Source organism: Lithobates pipiens, unplaced genomic scaffold, assembly GCF_037356315.1.
Source record: "Lithobates pipiens isolate NorthernLeopardFrog02 unplaced genomic scaffold, aLitPip1_a1.2 Scaffold_27, whole genome shotgun sequence".
NCBI classification, from domain to species: domain Eukaryota; kingdom Metazoa; phylum Chordata; class Amphibia; order Anura; family Ranidae; genus Lithobates; species Lithobates pipiens.
The window spans coordinates 205460710-205482343 of NW_027507788.1; positions in this window are offsets into that span (position 1 = coordinate 205460710).

Sequence of the window (21634 nt, forward strand, 5' to 3'; positions counted from 1 at the left end):
CGGACTTGGATATGTGAGCCACCAGGATGGATCCATCTTCGGAAACGCCGGTCAACGAACAGTGAGTTCCCTGCACATATACATTAACACCTGGTCTTCAATATTACCTGGTGATTCCCCACAGAGCCTCTATCTACTGCACTGGTGATCTGAGCTGGATATGTAGCGTGAACTGTATATCATTTGCCTGACTGACATGCACACACTTAGAACCGGTTCCCACAGGGGCAACACAACTTCCAGTGTGACTTTGGGAGGCAACTTGGACACAACTTGAGTATGAATCACAGCGCGACTTAAGGCAGCTTACAAGGCAACTTGAAGTTGCCTCCAGGACAGGGGACTTTGCCAGTGGCCAATGACATAATAATCAGCTCTGTGGGAGGGAGGGGTTTGCCTAGAAAACTATTTTTATTTCCTGGAAAGTTGCTTCAGTTAAGACAGGGGATCCGACTTGGAGGTAACTTCCATTGAAATCAATGGGTACAAGTCACCTAGAAGTCGGATTGAAGTCATACAGGAACCTTTTCTGAAGTCGGAGCGACTTCAGTAGTGTACATTAAGACGGCTCCATTCACTTCCATTGATTTTCACAACCGCACCACTTGGGGCGACTTGAAGTCAGATCCCAGGTTGCCCCTGTGTGAACTGGCTCTTATGATTCAATAAAGGAAGTAAGTCAGATTTATATGTCTTCAAGACTCAAAACTTTAAATGACTGAGGTGTTCCAATGCTGATATACACTATATTACCAATAGTATTGGGACACCTGCCTTTACATGCACATGAACTTTATTGGCATAACCAGTCTTAGTCCATACTCAATATTGAGTTGGCCCATCCTTTGCAGCTATAACAGCTTCATCTCTTCTGGGAAGGCTGTCCACAAGCTTTAGGAGTGTGTCTATGGGATGTTTGACCATTCTTTCAGAAGTGCATTCTTTCAGACAAAATGGCCTGGCTTGCAGTCTCTGCTCTAATTCATCCCAAAGGTGTTCTTTCGGGTTGAGGTCAAGACAGTCAAGTTCCTCCACTCCAAACTCACTCATCTTTGTCTTTATGGGCTTTCCTTTGTTCACTGGTACACAGTCATGTTGGAACAGGAAGGGGCCCTCCCCAAACTGTTCCCACAAAGTTGGGAGCATGAAATTGTCCAAAATGTCTTGGTGTGCTGATGCCTTGTTCTCTTCACTGAAACTAAGGGCCAAGCCCAACCCCTGAATAACAACCTCACACCATAATCCCCCCTCCACCGTGCACAAAACAAGGTCCATAAAGACATTGATAAGCACATTTGGGGTGGAGAAACTTGAGTGACCTGCACAGAGTTCTGACCTCAACCAGATAGAACACCTTTGGGATGAATTAGAATGGAGACTGCGAGCCAGGACTTCTCGTCCAAAATGAGTGCCTGACCTCACAAATGCTCTTCTGGAAGAATGGTCAAACATCAACATAGACACACTCCTAAACCTTGTGGACGGCCTTTCTAGAAGATTTAAAGCTGTTATAGCTGCAAAGGGTGGGCCAACTCAATATTAAACCCTACGGACTAAGACTGGGATGCCATTAAAGTGTGTGCATGTAAAGGCAGGCGTCCCAATAGTTTTGGTAATATAGTATATATCTATCCCATCTATTCCTATTATGGCCTTATGATAATAGCGCTATTTATCAGGCGGCACTCATGATGAACATATTCAAGCACTATTAAGGACATTAACTTGCTGCAGACTGTGTGAACTTTGCCCTACGGCTCGGTGGGCTATGCCATTTTTCAAGAGCACGTTCATTAATTCTCATCATACATGCACCATGTTTTTGCAGCCTCTAAATTCCGGTAGCTTGTTATCTTCAAGGCTCAGTTGAGCCAAATACTAGATTAAGCATTACTGGTGATATATTATCCGATGAAGATAATATTAAGCTTTATATTAAGTGTGGTGTCATGTTGAGTCTGGGCCCTGTCCATATGTGGGTTTTATTTTTAAAGTAACAACATTGTTATTTTTAGTCAAGGGTGAAGGTGCTTAAAGAGGTTGTAAACTGCGGATGTTGCAAAAACAAAACATAAGACAAAAGCATAATGTGCTAGTATGCATCACATACTAGCACATTATGAAATACTCAGCTTGGAATGAAGCCCTCCAGCCCTGTACTGCAGTATTTACATGCCAATTACTGCATACAGATTTGGGGGTAGTTGTACATGCAGGCAAAATCTGTCCAGTTAATCGTAACCTTGTGCAATCATTGTTTAGCCTTTAAAGCAGAGTTCCGCCGAAAAAAAAAAAATTAAAAGTCAGCAGCTACAAATACTGCAGCTGCTGATTTTTAAAATAAGCACTTACCTGTCCAGGGCGCCCGCGATGTCCTCACCCGAAGCCTCAGCTCTCAGGTGGAGGCGCGACATCTTCAGTAAGGGTATCAGGAAGTGGAGGCTTGCGGCTTCACAGCCTGGTTCCCTACTGCACATGCGCAAGTCTTGCTGCGCGTCCTCACTGGTCCCTGGGTCCTGTGTGTCTCCCAGAAGAGAGCAGGGGGCGGTGGAGAAGGGGCCGGACATGGCGCAGATTATGCGTGGATTTATCCCCGGAAGTGAGAGAAAATACCTGTATTAGACAGGTGTCTGGTCCCCCCTGAAAGGTGCCAAATGTGACACTGGAGGGGAGAAGGTACCGGATCAGTGGAAGTTCTATTTTTGGGTGAAACTCCGCTTTAACTCTATTGCTGTCTTAAGTTTGCCACACATTACATTAGAAATCTGATTGTACAATTTCCTTTAGCTCTAACAGGCATGTAGTGCAAGGGCCTATCTGATTGAATACAGTGTTTGGATAGTTTAGGAATGTGATAGACCAACACAGAGTGGCAAATAATTGTGAAGTGGAAGGAAAATGATAAATGGTTTTTGTTTTAATTTTTTACAAATAAATGTCTGAAAAGTGTGGCACGCATTTGTATTCAGCCCCCTCACTCTGATATCCCTAACTAAAATCTAGTGGAATCAATTGCCTTCAGAAGTCACCCACCCCCCATGTTAAGGGCATGCGGCCTGATGCGGTTCAGGAGGGGGGCGCTCGCTCGTCCCCACCCCCCTTTCCTGACTGGCCGGGCTGCATGCTCGGATAAGGGTCTGGTATGGGTTTTGGGGGGACCCCGCGCCGTTTTTTTTGGCGTAGGGGGTTCCCCTTAAAATCCATACCAGGTCTAAGGGCCTGGTGTACAGTACCCTGAAGCCGAGAACAAGTGCGATAGGATCGTGCTGGAAACATTCTCGCGGGCAGCTGCTGTAGCTGCCCCTGCGTCGTATTTGGTCCGTCGGACCAGAATACAGACGAACGGGCTTCCCGATAGGAACTTGGTCCAGCAGACCAAGATTTAAAACATGTTCTATTTCTAGGTCCGTCTGAGTTTTGGAAAGAAAAAGTCTGACGGAGCCCACACACGATCAAATTGTCCGACGGATTCTGGTCCACCGGACCAAGTCTGCCAGAAAGTCTGATCATGTGTACGCGGCATTAGAGTCTGCAAAATACTTGAGACTGGTTCACCTTCCAGCAAGACAATGACCCTAAACATATAGACAGAGCTACAATGGAATGGTTTAGATCAAAGTATATTCATATGTTAGAATGGCCCAGTCAAATTCCAGACCTAAATCCAATTGAGAATCTGTGGAAAGACATGGAAATGGCTGTTCACAGACGCTCTCTATCCAATCTGACAGAGCATGAGCTATTTTGCAAAGAAGAATGGGCAAATATTTCACTCTCTAGATGTGCAAAGCTGGTAGAGACATATTCAAAAAGACTTGCAGCTGTAATTGCAGTGAAAGGTGGTTTTACAAAGTATTGACTCAGGGGGACTGACCACACTGTGCACACCACACTTTTCACATGTTTATTTGTAAAAAAAAAAATTGAAAACCATTTATCATTTTTCTTCAATTTTGTGTATGTATATATGTGCCACTTTGTGTTGGTCTATCAGATAAAATCCCAATAAAATACATTTACATTTTTGGTTGTAACATGACAAAATGTGGAAAATTTCAAGGGATGTGAATATTATAACTTTTTTCGAGGCACTGCAGTTTTGGTAAATCTCAGGTTGACTGTTCAGAGATTGTAACAGGTATATTGAGCCCTAGAAAGTAACAAAGGTCACTGGACTAAGTTTAGCAACATGTCTAGACATTTCTCTCCCAACAAGTTTTGTTTCACAATGTCTTTTGCTATTCTTTATATATTAGTTTATCTCCAGAGATGAGCTTGGGCGTCCTCCGCACTAAATTCTGACTTTCAAAGTTGCACGCTTTTTTTAGTCCCTTCAGCTTCAGGCCAGGTATTTCACCGCCCGCAGCAGACGTAAACAAAGGGGCTGGTTGCTGGTGACATCAGTGCCCTTATACTGTGTATAGACACATATCCATAATTAGACATTAAATATGGGCATGTGCCCTCATAGGGGCACTGATGTCACCAGCAACCCGCTACTATGCTTACATATGCTGCAGTGACTGACCCAGCCCACAGAGAATTGGACTTAAAAAGAGCACAACTTTCAAGTTTAGAGAATGCCCAAGATCATAACTAGACCGCACTGGGAGACTTCCCCCCCCCCCCTTGTCACCTGGAAGCATAGCTCAAGATGGAAAAATGGCCATAAGTATTTAGTTAGCCTTCTGCAGCATAATCATAAAACATAAAGCCTAGTGATTCTTTATGTATTTCAATGGAAAGTCCATGGAGAAGATGCTACTGGAAACTCTCCCAGCCGGTCCTGACGTTTTCAACATATATGAGGACAATCCCATTCGTTCCAATGATGAGGCCACCTGTAGTTGCCACCAAACCCTAACCCTAAGGGTTAAGTACAGTTGGGTAAGCTGTTTTAGTACCATATGCTTCCTGCCAAAAATGTGCGTTTCCTGATAATGTTCTACTCATCATAGGTGTGTACTCCAGAAACAGTCCGTTCCACAGGCTCCTAGGTGTAGCAAGCAGTCACAGATTTGTTCAAAGTGATTCTGTTGCAAGAGAAGTATGGAATGCTATTGCTAACATGCTTATAAAGTGTTAGGTTCCTGACTGATGTTTGACTTACTTCTAAGCCCTTGTACACACGGTAGGAGATTCCGACGGAATGTGTCCGATCGAACAGTTTTGTCGGATATTCCGACTGTGTGTGGTCTCCATCGGACGGTTTCCGTCGGAGTATCCGACGGACCAAGTTTTCTAACTTGTTGGTAAAATTTTCAGACAAAATGCTCCGATCGGACATACTCCGATCATGTGTAGAGAATTCCGATCGGACAAAGTGCCACGCATGCTCAGATCAAATTCCTACACCAAAGCTATTGGCTACTAGCGTAAACGTAGTCCCGTCGTAACGAAATAACGTCATCACGTTGGATTTCCCGACAACTTTGTCCGACCGTGTGTATACAACAGTTTCAGACAAAATCTGTCTGACAAAATCCGACGGATTTGGTTGTCGGAATCTCCGACCGTGTGTACAAGGGCTTAGTCACAGACCCAGAAAAAGCATGCTGGAAATAAGTGTAAAGCCCCATACACACTATCAGTTTTTCTGCTGAGTTTTTCCTTCAGATTTACCAAAACCATATAATATGAGGTCAAACCTTAGGAGTTTCCATTTGTATGCAATCAGGCCGTCCCTTGTACTACATGGTTTTGGTAAACCTGATGGAAAAACTCAGCAGAAAAACTGATAGTGTGTATGGGGCATCAGAATGCCTTATCTTTATACTTGCACTGGGTCATTGACTCACACAGCATTGAAGTCAAAGCATCGTCAAGGAAGCTAGAATTCTCAGAATTAGAGGTCAGTAATGGCAGCCTCCATTATTCTCAAGGAACTAGCTGCTGTCATGTGATCCATGCTGGAACCCTTTGTCAGGATCATCTGGCCCATAGTTTGCAGGCGATCAGGAGGGTATATAACAGCTACCGCAAATCTATTTCCAGAGGGATTTCACACTGTGTGTCTGTATGCAAGTTTGTTCAGATTTTGAAATAAATATGGGGTGGTTTTGGATTCCCTTATTATAAATATGTGTTATCTTGCCTATTCCTATAGTTAGCTAGTCTATCAAATCTCTGATAAGGTTAATGGTGGTGATATAATAATGTTAGCTAAAGAATCAAACACAATGCTCAGATAAGCAAATGTCTCATTTGTTTATAAAGAAAGTAGAAATGCCTACATAAAACATTAAAAGAATACTACAGAGCAGATAAAAAAAAAAAGAGCAGAGGTGATATACCATAAGTCCTTTCTTTCGGGTTCTGCATGCTGGCTGGGCTCCAGGACAAAAAGAAAAAGACCCTCACTGGCCATTACCCCGTCACGCCCGTGTAGTCATCTGTCCAATGAGAAGCTTTAAGGAGCTGTTTTTCCTAATCAGGAAGTATGTTATTCTCTTCCACAAGGGGGCAGCCTTAGTCTATGAACCCCTGTCTTAATCTAGGTCAATATCTCAGCAACAGCGGACAATTTGATGTCCTGGTTGCAGGGAAGGCAATTAGGCAGTTTAATCTTCCCATCACAGGTGGTCTGAAGAAAAGCTCTCCTGTTCCCATACCACTCATATGTGTGAAACTCTTTTCCAGATGAAGATTCTGATTCTGATTCTGCATTCTTCAGTTACACACACCCTGCTATGTAATTTTAGATTAAATCTGCTGGCCTTCCAGGCTACCCCCATCCGCCCAGTTGGCATCCATATAACCTGGTTGTATCAACACTCCAGAAATATCTGATATTAAAAACATGTTGACTTCCAATATATTTTAATCTTAGCATGCCTTAGGTGTTGAGATGAATTAACCCCTGTTCGCATGAATAGGAGATAAGTCATCCCTTGCTAACCATTCATGATGGCTAACCGAAGAGAATATAGAAATTATGTCAGCATTGGCATTGAGGTGATTACGGAGATTGTGGATATAACATAGCTGGATGCTTTGGGAAGTGAATGCAGCAGATTTTTAATCCGCTTTAAGTCTCTACTTCTATAGTCAGGTCAGTTTCAGGTATACAGTCTCAGATGAACTGATGCTTCTCTACAGCTAGCAGGTTGTAACAGGGTGTGAGGTTCTCTTCAGGAAAGGTCACACTTCTTGGTTAAAGCAGTGTTCCGCCCAAAAAAAAAAAAAAAATAAAAGTCAGCAGCTACACATTTTGCAGCTGCTGGCTTTCAACAATCAGACACATACCTGTCCTGGAGTCCAATGATGTCGGAACCGCAGCTGATGCTTCCATCAGCTGCTGGTTGCTGCCGTTGCCATTGTGGGTAAGGGTACCTGGCAGTGTAGCCTTAGGGCTTCACGATGGAAACCCTACTGCACATTTGCAAGGCCCCGCTCCTCTCTCCTACTGGCTCAGCGACAGGGAGAGGAGGAGGGAGGAGGAGGGAGCCCTGCGGTGATGTCACAGGCTGCGGCCCGGACTCCCAGAAGTGGAAACAGGATACCTGTCAAAGGCAGGTATCCTGCCCCCCCCCCCCAAAAGGTGTCGGAGGGGGAGAGGAGACAAATGAGCGGAAGTTCCACTTTTGTGTGGAACTCTGCTTTAAGTGAGTAATTAGGCTGTAACCAGGGGTCAAGTCCTGGGGGAAAAAGTGTGGGAACTCCCACCCAAGATCCACTCCCCCACAAAAAAATTAAATGACACGCTCATATGCACGAACGCTTCAAAAGTGGTATTTTTCATCCAATTTTCGTATTGTGTGTATGAAGCTTAACTGTTAGTACATAAAAAAAAAACAATCCTCAATAAACATAAATACGGTAATTCTTGGAATAATCAGCATTCATTCAATTGTGCTTCCATGCAAATGTGAACATCATGTTCTGATCTTTATTGGGGAATTTTATTTTGTATATAGAGTGTTTATGTGGTGAGTTTACACTTTTCATTGAACAGAGTTTGGATAACACAGGGTTAAATGGAAAGGTCATAAATGAACTGCACATTATCTGGACAGAATGCTTGGGGAGATAGTGATGTGTTCCTGTTTAGGAGATGTATGTTAGCTTGGGGGGGCTGCAAACTCTGCAGGGCTCCAACACACACTCCCTGCTATACCAACCCTTCACATATTTCCACATAAACTTCCCTCCTGGCATTAAACTTTGCCAGGTATTGTGCTCAGCTTACGACCCCAAACTGATGTTCCTCCCTCAGCTCACCTCTCTCCCTGCATGTCCTGTGAGCAGAATAGCTGATCTACCCGTCAGCTAGACCTAGACCTGGTCTACCCATCAGCTAGCTGTGATTGACAGGTAGATCGAAGCGGAAGCTGTCATGGGGCCCCCTACTGGCAATGCCTGAATGGTCAGGTGTGCGGCACTTACTATTGCGAGCTGTGTCGGCGGCTGCTGGTGTAGCACCTGCCACACATCTCACATACTTCAAAGTCTTGCAGGACACAGCTGCTAACGGGAACTGAGTTCCTGTTGTGGAAAAAGTACAGGAACTCCGTTCCCATGCGTCCCCGCAGGACTTGAGCCCTTGCTGTCACATAGAATCCCCTTGTGATAGATTGGTGAGTGGGGATGCTCAGTCAGAGTGCACACCGAAAATAGCGTAGATAAGACATTCCTGGTAAAATGGCAAAGTACAGTATACTGCACCATGGACTGTAAGTAAACCTTTGGAAAGAAATGCCTTTGGGATTGGGAAAGACAGGCATGATTGGGAGAAAGCACCCTAATTATGGGGACGTAAAAGGTACTTATTGAGCACAAGGATACTTAGAACAAATATAATGTCACTTAAAAAATGTATTGTTACAACAATGCTAGAGAAGTTATCATTCACATTGCCGTTTACTAATGGAATGACTGGCATGGTAAAACTTTGTGAACCAAAGTCTAAATGACATTTAACTGAACACAGATTGACATTCCTCTGTTATGTGCTGAAAAGATAAAGTGAGATGCTTAGTATCTGTTTGTGTAGTGTAGGTTGGTATGCCTGATGTCTGCTCTGTCTTAGTTAAAGTTAGTGCTGAAGTTTACAATCATGGGCTCTGCCTGGGTTAATTGGGATAAGAGGTTCCTGCATTGAGCATAGGGGGAACTAGAGAAAGCTAACCTATGGACCGTGGAAGCTTGTCCTGGGGGAAGGTGCTCCCCTTGAGGGACCATGCCTGTGTTAAAGTGTGTTTTGTGAGTCACAGGAGTAGGCCTTTGGCTACATACAAATGGGCAAAATCCTGTGACCACCAATGACCACCAAAGTGATGATACCCATCCCAAACACAAGGGAGACAGAGGCTTACTCTTTGTTACAAAGTGGTACCTGGAAAAATTTAATTGATAATAAAGGAGGAGGATCTTGCAGTTCTTTTAGAAAACATTGATTTTAACAGTTTCAAGTATAGCAATACAAACAGTAACAATACATTAACTATATTGGCATAAAAGGGAAGAACAGAGAAGACAATAAGGCCTGGATATAATACACACCGGTTAATAAATTGGTCCTCTAAGGCCGCGTACACACGCGCGGACTGTTCGCCCAACTTTGTCCGTCCAACAGTTTCGGCAAACAGTCCGCTCAAAATTAGCATGGACGGACATGGCCACACACGACGAACGAACAGTTTGCTGAAACCGTGCGCGATGACGTGAACAGCACGTACGACGGGACGAAAAATACGACGTCCTATACACTGCATTATAGCTTTCGGCGTGAAAATCCTTTCTGAGCATGCGCGCAACTTTGTTTGACGAACAAGCCTACACACGAGCGGACTGTTCGCTGAAACAAGGTTTCAGCGGACAGTTTTACGGAATTTCCGAAAAACCTTGTCCGTCCAACTGTCCGCTGAAACTGTCCGCTGAAAGCCCACACACGAGCGGACTGTCCGCCCAAACACTGTTCAGCGGACAAAGTTGGACGAACAGTCCGCCCGTGTGTACGCGGCCTTAGAGGGTTTGCTCTAAGAAGAAAACAAATGAAGATTGTCAAATTGTGGCATTATCGCTTTACTGTTTGGAATGTACATTGAGGACAGTCCGGTGTGGTTCCTGTGATGGTTCATCCAGATCCCTTACTTATATGCCCTCTTTGATCTCACGTAACACTGAGATCTCAAGTTCTGGTAAGCAGCCCCTTTTCTCTTTACTGGTGGAGGTGCTTCTCTTGGATTCCTGTTCACACAAAGTGACGTGGGTGTCAGTTCTCCATTCCCACTTTGAACGAATTATCAGCATTTGCTAACTAACATCACTTTTTGGGACTTTAATGGACTAATTCTTTTTCTTTTTATTTTCACTTTAAATGAAATTCAATTTTGTTTTTATTATGGTGTTATATGTTTGATCATATGAGGGATATATATATTCTGTGTTATTTTATCCCTTTGCATTTGAGGATTCCTGATAAGTCATATTAGGTAGGGTTTCTCACGTGATTTGACACAGGTGATTATTATTTGCGTTTTTTCTATGCATATATTAACTACATGATTCATTTATAATATTTACAGTGCCTTGCGAAAGTATTCGGCCCCCTTGAACTCTTCAACCTTTTGCCACATTTCAGGCTTCAAACATAAAGATATAAAATGTTTATTTTTTGTGAAGAATCACCAACAAGTGGGACACAATTGTGAAGTGGAACGAAATCTATTAGATTTTTGAAACTTTTTTAACTAATAAAAAAATGAAAAGTGGGGCATGCAAAATTATTCGGCCCCCTTGCGTTAATACTTTGTAGAGCCACCTTTTGCTGCGATTACAGCTGCAAGTCGCTTGGGGTATGTCTCTATCAGTTTTGCACATCAAGAGACTGAAATTCTTGCCCATTCTTCCTTGCAAAACAGCTCGAGCTCAGTGAGGTTGGATGGAGAGCGTTTGTGAACAGCAGTTTTCAGCTCTTTCCACAGATTCTCGATTGGATTCAGGTCTGAACTTTGACTTGGCCATTCTAACACCTGGATACGTTTATTTGTGAACCATTCCTTTGTAGATTTTGCTGTATGTTTGGGATCATTGTCTTGTTGGAAGATAAATCTCCGTCCCAGTTTCAGGTCTTTTGCAGACTCCAACAGGTTTTCATCCAGAATGGTCCTGTATTTGGCTGCATCCATCTTCCCCTCAATTTTAACCATCTTCCCTGTCCCTGCTGAAGAAAAGCAGGCCCAAACCATGATGCTGCCACCACCATGTTTGACAGTGGGGATGATGTGTTGAGGGTGATGAGCTGTGTTGCTTTTACGCCAAACATATCATTTTGCATTGTGGGCAAAAAGTTTGATTTTGGTTTCATCTGACCAGAGCACCTTCTTCCACGTTTGGTGTGTCTCCCAGGTGGCTTGTGGCAAACTTTAGACTAGACTTTTTATGGATATCTTTGAGAAATGACTTTCTTCTTGCCACTCTTCCATAAAGGCCAGATTTGTGCAGTGTACGACTGATTGTTGTCCTATGGACAGACTCTCCCACCTCAGCTGTAGTTCTCTGCAGTTCATCCAGAGTGATCATGGGCCTCTTGGCTGCATCTCTGATCAGTCTTCTCCTTGTCTGAGCTGAAAGTTTAGAGGGGCGGCCAGGTCTTGGTAGATTTGCAGTGGTCTGATACTCCTTCCATTTCAAAATGATCGCTTGCACAGTGCTCCTTTGGATGTTTAAAGCTTGGGAAATCTTTTTGTATCCAAATCCGGCTTTAAACTTCTCCACAACAGTATTACGGACCTGCCTGGTGTGTTCCTTGGTCTTCATGATGCTCTCTGCGCTTTCAACAGAACCCTGAGACTATCACAGAGCAGGTGCATTTATACAGAGACTTGATTACACACAGGTGGATTCTATTTATCACCATCAGTCATTTAGGACAACATTGGATCATTCAGAGATCCTCGCTGAACTTCTGGAGTGAGTTTGCTGCACTGAAAGTAAAGGGGCTGAATAATTTTGCACGCAACACTTTTCAGTTTTTTATTTGCTAAAAAAGTTTAAATTATCCAATAGATTTCGTTCCACTTCACAATTGTGTCCCACTTGTTGGTGATTCTTCACAAAAAATTAAAATTTTATATCTTTATGTTTGAAGCCTGAAATGTGGCAAAAGGTTGAAAAGTTCAAGGGGGCCGAATACTTTCGCAAGGCACCACTGTATATGATTCAAACGATATATTATTTAATGCTTACATTCACTTAATTAAATAGTTTATGATGTTTCTAACTGCATGAATTTATTTATTTAGAACACTTTTTGGTTTTTTAGCGCAGCTCACCATTTTACACCAGTTAATAACAATGTGGTTGAGCTCTTAGCCCTTGTACACACGGTCGGACATTCCGACAACAAAATCCGTCGGATTTTTTCGGACGGATTTTGTCCGAAACTGGTGTTGCATACACACGGTCGGACAAAGTTGTCGGAAAATCCGATCGTTCAGAACGTGATGACGTTAGTTTGTTACGACGGAACTACATTCGGGCTAGTAGCCAATAGCTTCGGTCTCCTAATTTGATCTGAGCATGTGTGGCACTTTGTCCAATTCGAATTCTCTACAAATGATCGGACAAAGTCCGATCGGATCATGTTGTTGGAAAATGTTATATCCAGCTCTCAAACTTTGTTGGTCGGACATTCCGACGGAAAAAGTCAGATGGAACCCAAACAGGGTCGGATTATCTGACAACACGGTCCGATCTGACATTTTCCGTAGGAATTTCTGACCGTGTGTACAAGGGCGTATACATGTCAGGGGAGCCAACAGGTTACCAAGACGTTATCCCATTATTGTACACCAGGAACTAACCCAGTAAGCATTCCTTAATACCATAAGCAGGGGAGCCTTGCATTCTATTAATATTAATGGGGACATAAGGCAAAGTGGGGTGTAGGGATAGTAAGAAGGAGTGGGGGGGGACAAAGGGAAGAGAAGGGGGTAAAGAGGATAAGCGGGGGAGAGCGAGACAGGGACTTGTGAGAACATCAAATTGTGAGGTCACAAGCCTTAACCCAGGAATTACAGATTTTATGGAACTTTTTGGAGCAATTATAACCCAAGTAGGTGAGCTTGGACAAGGGGAGGATATTGTTAATTAAAGTGCGCCATTGGGATATTGTAGGGGGGTCTGGCACCTTCCATTCTATTAAAATAGATTTCCTTGCATAATATAATGAAGCAAATGTTTGTAGTATGTGGTAGCAATTTTGTCACATATACTTAGTTGTAGCATAAGTGGGTCCTTAGCAATCATTAACCCACTAATAGCTCCCACTTCCGCCACCACTGCATCCCAGAAGATTTCTACTGCCGCGTACACATGACCGGACTTTTTGACAGCAAAGGTCCGACGGAACGAGTCCATCAGACAATTCGATCTTGTGTGGGCTCCATCGGACCTTTGCTTGCCAAAAATCCGGCGGACTTTAGAAATAGAACATGTTTTAAATTTTTCCGCCGGACCGAGAAATCCGTTCGTGTGTATGCTAGTCCGACGGACAAAAACCGACGCTAGGGCAGCTATTGGCTACTGGCTATGAACTTCCTTATTCTAGTCCGGACGTACGAAGGAGACGCGAAGGAGACGTCGCTGGCCCCGCCGCTTGGTATGGACTTAAAGGGGAACCCCAATGCATCGGCGTGGGGGTCCCCCCAAGTCCACAACATACCCTTGTTCGAGCACGCTACCCGGCTGGCCAGGAAAGGGGGGGCGAGCGAGCGCCCCCCCCCCCCCCGAGCCGTACCAGGCCGCGTGCCCTCAACATGGCATCGCATAGTAGCCCATTATGTGTCACTTACCTGACACAGGAGCCAGCGATGTCACCGATGTCCCCTGTAGTCCGGCGCATCCATCTTCTCGGTGGGGTCTCGCTGCCCCGCCGCTGTCATTCGGCGAAGCCGCAATGACGTCACTCCCGCGCATGTGCACAGGAGCTGACACGTGCGGCATCTTCGTCGTTGATTGTGTCGTACTCAGTGCGCCTGCGCGCACCTGTCTACAGGGCATGCGCCGTAGATAGTGGTGCCTGTCTTTCGGCAAATATCTCCTAAACCGTGTAGGATTAGGAGATATTTCTTGGACCTACAGGTAAGCCTTAATCTAGGCTTACCTGTAGGTCAAAGTGTTTTGTAAGGGTTTACAACCACTTTAAAGCCTCGTACACAAGCTTAGATTTTTGGATGAACAAACGTCCGTTTTTTTTGTGGCATGTCGAAAGTGAAGAGGTTACTCACAATACAAAAATTTTCGTAAGACAGAATACAACGTCAGAAGTGGCGTAATGTGTTGAATAGTTTTTTATGTATTGTTTCATTTCTGAGCATGTGTAGTCTTGCTCTTGTGATTTTTTTTCATATGAAGACCGTATTAATGAAACGAAAATCAGACATTGAGTTCACATCCGACAATAAATTATATACTCTGCACATCCAATTTTTTTCTGATGAAAAAGCGAAATTGGCTGTCAAAAAGCACCATACTAAGGATCCGTAAATCGTCAGACAGCTTGTCGTACAAATTTTTCCATCCGATTTTCTTATTGTGTGTCTTTACCTACAATGTGCACACACACTATATTGCTAAAAGTATTGGGACGCCTGCCTTTTCACACACATGAACTTTAATGGCACCCCAGTCTTAGTCTACATGGTTCAAAATTGAGTTGGCCCAACCTTTGTAGCTATAACAGCTTTAACTCTTCTGGGAAGGTCGTTCACAAGGTTTAGGAGCGTGTCTATGGCAATGTTTGACCATTCTTCCAGAAGCGCATTTGTGAGGTCAGGCACTGACGTTGCATGAGAAGACCTGGCTTGCAGTCTCCACTCTAATTCATCCCAAAGGTGTTCTATCAGGTTGAGGTCAGGACTCTGTGCAGGCCAGTCAAGTTCCTCCACTCCAAACTCACTCATCTATGTCTTTATGGACCTTGCTTTGTGCACTGGTGCGCAGCCATGTTGGAACAGGAAGGGACCATCCCCAAACTGTTCCCACAAAGTTGGGATCATGAAATTGTCCAAAATGTCTTGGTATGCTGACTCCTTAAGAGTTCCCTTCCTTGGAACCAAGCCCAACCCCTGAAAACTGCCCCACACCAAAATGATTTGAAGGGGTGGCCCAATACTTTTGGCTATATAGTGTGGTTTTTGGGTGAAAGAACTTGACTGGCCTGCACAGAGTCAGAGTACTGACCTCAACTCGATAGAACACCTTTGGGATGAATTGTGAAGTGGAGTGGAGACCGAGAGCCATGCCTTCTCGTCCAACATCAGTGCCTGACCTCATAAATGGGCTTCTGGCAGAATGGTCAAACATTCCTATAGACACACTCCTAAACCTTGTGGACGGCCTTCCCAGAAGAGTTGAAGTTGTTATAGCTGCATAGGGTGGGCCAACTCAATATTGAACCCTACATACTAAGACTGGGATATGTGTGTAAAGGCAGGTGTCCTAATACTTTTGGTAATATAGAGTATGTTATTTAACCACTTGAGGACCGCCGTATTGCCATTGTACGTCAGCACAATGGCACAGGCAGGCACAATCACGTACATCTACGTGATTGCCTTCCAGCGGGTGGGGGGTCCGATCGGACCCCCTCCCGCTGTTTACGGCGGTCCGATTCGGTCCAGGAGCGCTCCGTGATGAGGGGATGGCCGTTGGTTTTCGGCCACCCCCTCTGGATCGCTCCTGGCCAATGAGAAGCTTCCTCCCCTGTGTATTGTTTACACAGGAAGGAGGAAGTGATGTCATTCTCCTCGGGGCGGTCTTTTTGACCGGACTACGAGGAGAAGAGTAAAAGTAAGTGTGCACCAACACTACACTGACATGTAGGTACACACAGGCACACAAACCCCCCCCGATCCCCCCCCCGATCGCCCCCCGATCCCCCCCCGCCCCCCCTCCCCCCCCAGTCACAGTGTCACTGATTGCATTGATCATTTCTTTACTGATCAATGCATTCAGTGTCAGTTGTGACAGTAAAAACTGTCAGGACAGTTAGTGTTAGGTCCAGGGTAGCCCCCTATCACCCCCCAATAAAGATTTAACCCCCTGATTGCCCCTAGAGTTAACCCTTTCACCCCCTTTTGCCAGTGTCACTAAGCGATCATTTTTCTGATCGCTGCATGTGTCGCTAGTGTCGCTAGGTAGCTAGTTATTTTTTTAGGTTCACCGCCAGGTTTTTATATCGCTAGGTACCCCGATATACTACCCAATAATGTTTTTAACCCCCTGATTGCCGCTAGTTAACCCTTTCACCCCCTTTTGCCAGTGTCACTAAGCAATCGTTTTTCTGATCGCTGCATTAGTGTCGCTACAGTCGCTAGGTAGCTAGTTATTTTTTTAGGTTCACCGCCAGGTTTTTATAGCGCTAGGTACCCCGATATACTACCCAATAATGTTTTTAACCCCCTGATTGCCGCTAGTTAACCCTTTCACCCCCTTTTGCCAGTGTCACTAAGCGATCATTTTTCTGATCGCTGCATGTGTCGCTAGGTAGCTAGTTATTTTTTTAGGTTCACCGCCAGGTTTTTATATCGCTAGGTACCCCGATATACTACCCAATAATGGTTTTAACCCCCTGATTGCCGCTAGTTAACCCTTTCACCCCCTTTTGCCAGTGTCACTAAGCGATCGTTTTTCTGATCGCTGCATTAGTGTCGCTACAGTCGCTAGGTAGCTAGTTATTTTTTTAGGTTCACCGCCAGGTTTTTATAGCGCTAGGTACCCCGATATACTACCCAATAATGGTTTTAACCCCCTGATTTCCGCTAGTTAACCCTTTCACCCCCTTTTGCCAGTGTCACTAAGCGATAATTTTTCTGAACGCTGCATCAGTGTCGCTAGTGTCGCTAGGTAGCTAGTTATTTTTTTAGGTTCACCGCCAGGTTTTTATAGCGCTAGGTACCCCGATATACTACCCAATAATGGTTTTAACCCCCTGATTGCTGCTAGTTAACCCTTTCACCCCCTTTCACCAGCGATCACAGTATAAGTGTCACTGGTGACGCTGGTTAGCCAGTTAGTTATTTAGGTTCCCCGTCAGGTTTTTATATAGCGCCAGGGACCCCCATATACTACCTAATAAAAATTTGAACCCCCTGATTGCCCCTAGTTAACCCTTTCACCACTGATCACCGTATAAGTGTTACGGGTGACTCTGGTTAGTTTGTTTTTTATAGCATTTTATATTCAAATCCGGAAGGCAGTGCTTGGTTTTCGGGGTCCCGTACGTGGCTAGGCTCCCAAAAAGTCCCCCACATGTGGTATTCCCGTACTCGGGAGAAGCAGCAGAATTTATTTTGGGGTGTAATTTGACTTCTGCCCATAGCATGTGTGAGCAATATATCATTTAGTGACAACTTTGTGCAAAAAAAAAAAGTTTGTAATATTCCCGCAACTTTTGGCAAAATATAAAATATTCCATGGACTCAACATGCCTCTCAGTAAATAGCTTGGGGTGTCTACTTTCCAAAATGGGGTCATTTGGGGGGGTTTTGTGCTATTTTGGCATTTTATGGCCTTCGAAACTGTGATAGGTAGTGAGGAATTAAATCAAAAATTTGCACCCTTAGAAATCCTGAAGGTGGTGTTTGGTTTTCGGGGTGCCGTGCGCGACTAGACTCCCAAAAAGTCCCACACATGTGGTATCCCCATACTCGGGAGAAGCAGCAGAATGTATTTTGGGGTGTCATTTCACATATGCCCATAGCATGTGTGAGCAATATATCATTTAGTGACAACTTGGTGCAAAAAAAAAAAAGTTTGTAATATTCCCGCAACTTGTGGCAAAATATAAAATATTCCATGGACTCAACATGCCTCTCAGTAAATAGCTTGGGGTGTCTACTTTCCAAAATGGGGTCATTTTGGGGGGTTTTGTGCTATTTTGGCATTTTATGGCCTTCGAAACTTTGATAGGTAGTGAGGAGTTAAATCAAAAATTTGCACCCTTAGAAATCCTGAAGGTGGTGATTGGTTTTCGGGGTGCCGTGCGCGACTAGACTCCCAAAAAGTCCCACACACGTGGTATCGCCATACTCGGGAGAAGTAGCGGAATATATTTTGGGGTGCAATTCCACATATAACCATGGCATGTGTGAGCAATATATCATTTAGTGACAACTTTTTGTAAAAAAAATTTTTTATTTTTTTTTTTGTCATTATTCAATCCCTTAGGACAAAAAAAATAAATATTCAATGGGCTCAACATACCCATCAGCAATTTCCTTGGGGTGTCTACTTTCCAAAATGGGGTCATTTGCGGGGGGGGGGGGGGGGGGTTTGTACTGCCCTGCCATTTTAGCACCTCAAGAAATGAGATCGGCAGTCATAAATTAAAAGCTGTGTAAATTCCAGAAAATGTACTCTAGTTTGTAGACGCTATAACTTTTGCGCAAACCAAAAAATATACGCTTATTGACATTTTTTTTACTAAAGACATGTGGCTGAATAAATTTTGCCCTCAATGTATGACTAAAATTTAGTTTATTCGATTTTTCTTATAACAAAAAGAAGAAAATATCTTTTTTTTTCAAAATTTTCGCTCTTTTTCCATTTATATCGCAAAAAAAAAAAATCGCAGAGGCAATCAAATACCATCAAAAGAAAGCTCTATTTGTGGGAAGAAAAGGACGCAAATTTCGTTTGGGTGCAATATTGCATGACCGCGCAATTACCAGTTAAAGCAGCGCAGTGCGAAATTGCAAAAAGACCTCTGGTCCTTAAGGTGTTTATTGGTCCGGAGCTGAAGTGGTTAAGAGGGGCCATAGAACTCCACAGAAGACTGGCTCTGTAACTGGCTCACAATCACCCACTAACACTTTGCAAGACCATACGTAGAAAATGAGATCAATGCCCCGAATCACCTGGCATATCATTCATTAAAATAAAGAAATATAGTAGAAGCATCCAATTTTATTCGTCTGACTTACTATAAATCTGTCAGTGGCAAACCATGGTGGCCCGTGCATTGTGGGTGCACGGGTGCCGCCCCCCCGACACCTCTGACGCCCTCCCTATTCATGTGCCCGTCCCCTTTCAGGACGCCGGACACATGAATTACTGTGGTGGGGATAGGCGGGGGGTGTGTATTTTGAAGCACGTGATTAGAGCCAAAGGCTGTAATAGGCTTCAAAATAGGGTGAGCCCGGGGCAAAGAGCTCTGTGTCCCGATCAGACCCTGTTGTGTGGCATAGCGAATGAATTTTCACTATTTTCACACTAAAATTCCTCCCTGCGAATCAGCAGGCAGGTCAGTGAGACCTGTCTCCTGATTGGCCAAAGCATTAGGTGATTCTATTGGATCAGTTTGGCAGAAGAGGAGGCACAGGGGAAGGAAGCCTGAAGATGAGCCGAGCGGACACAGGACACGAGGAGGTGAGTCACAGAGGAACGAATGCTGCAGAGGAGAAGAGCCGCTTAGGAGGAGAGCCCCGTCACTCCCGGAGAGGAGCGGTAAATACCACCGGACCGGCTGTGGGGGGGGGGGGGGGGTTAGTGAAGTGACAGCCGAGTATGGCTGCATATGATAGGGCACAAGTGGCTGCATTTGACGGACACAAGTGACTGCATTTGATGGGGCACAAGTGGTTGCATTTGATGGGGCACTACTGGCTGCATTTGATGGGGCACAAGCAGGGGCGGACTTACAACTCATGGGGCCCCCGGGCAAAAGGAGATTATGGGGCCCCCGGGCAATAGGAGAAGATTATGGGGCCCCTGGGCAATAGGAGATTATGGGGCCCCCAGGCAATAGGTTATGGCCACACAGTATACACACACACATACAGTATACACACACAATATACACACACAATGTACACACACCGTATACACACACAGAATACACATACACACACTGAAAAGGTACTGGAGAGGTAATCTTGGGATCTTTAAAAAAAACACAGATTTTTACATCCTGTACCTGGTTTTATTGAGGCTGGCAACCCTGATGGGGCCCCTTGGTGGCATGGAGCCCTCGGGCAGTGCCCGAATGGTCAGTCTGTCCCTGGGCATAAGTGGTTGCATCTGATGGGACACAACTGGCTAAATTTGACGGGCACAAATGGCTGCATTTGACGGGCACAAGTGGGTGCATATGATGGGGTACAAGTGGTTGTATATGATGGACACAAGTGGCTGCATATGATGGGTACAAGCGGCTGCATATAATGGGCACAAGCGGCTGCGTATAATGGGCAAAAGCGGCCGCGTATGATGGGCACAAACGGTTGCTTATGATGGGCACAAGTGGCTGCGTTTGATGGGCACAAGTGACTAAATTTGATGGGCACAAATGGCTGCATTTGACGGGCTCAAGTGGCTAATTTTGACGGGCACAAGTGGCTGCATATAATGGGGTACAAGTGGCTGCATATGATGGGCACAAGCGGCTGCGTATGATGGGCACAAGCGGCTGCGTATGATGGGCACAATCGACTGCGTATGATGGGCACAAGTGGCTTCGTTTGATGGGCACAATGGCTGCATTTGATGGGCACAGTGAAGCTGCAATTGATGGGGGGGGGGGGGGGGGGGGGTTCAGTATTTTTAAGTTTCTTTGCACCTCGCCAAAAATTTTGAGCACCAGCCACCACTGGTGGCAAAGCTTGTAGGAAAAAAGCCCAATAATTGATGGTGAAGTGCTATGCAAATACTGCTTTAGAAATACTAATGAGAACAAACACACCTCTCCAAATACATTATGAATCCTTAGAAATCCACAGAGAGGGTTATTATATTTTGTTGAACCTTTTAAATGTGCAGAGCGCTGATAGGGATGAACCCATAGCAGAGAATAGAGAAGTATGCTACAGTAGGTGGAATAAAGAAGAGAACATGAGAGTTCTAATGAACTGTCAGGATTGACAGGCAACTTATTGCAAAGTCCTGGCTGCTGACATGGCGAAGGGTACAAATCAGTCAGACGGGACAACACGGGACAACACGGGACAATACGGATCACACATCCATGGGAGAGGAAACTCATTCCAGGGATTATTACTGTTATTATTCTTTTTTTTTTTTTGGCTGGGGATTCACAGCAAAAGAACTGCCATTTCAAAAACTGCAAAGCATTCAAAGATCATCTATTTTATGCATCCATAAAGAAAATGTGCAATCTTTAAATACTGGCATTATAATAGTTTAAATAGAAAAAAATATTTAACATGTTACTGCTAATTAAAAATAAAACATAGTGGACTATAAGGGGTGTAGCTTGGATTTTGTATCTTTAGAACATTGTTATTATTTCCTTTCTAAAACACTGCGGGCAACACCCCAGTTTTACCAAGCTACAGCAATTTTTATATTTTTTTTTGCCCCGTACGCTTTTGGATAAAGAAGGTAAAACACTAGGCGAATGTATTCATATGGATCTGCTTGACTGTAAACATCAGTAAAGAGTGGATAAATACTTCTTACCGGAACAGTTGGACTCACACAGTCATATGACGGTTGAGTCTAGAAAGCTTGAGGTCACAATCTGGGACCAAGGAGTATAAGGAGGGAGATCTGTTGAGCTGGTGGTGGAGCTCCAGGCGGTTGTAGGCCCAATAGTGGATCTTTACAGATGGAACGTCAAGGTAGTCAAACTCAGACGCAGCCTGTTGTACCAATACTCCAATCTCCCCCG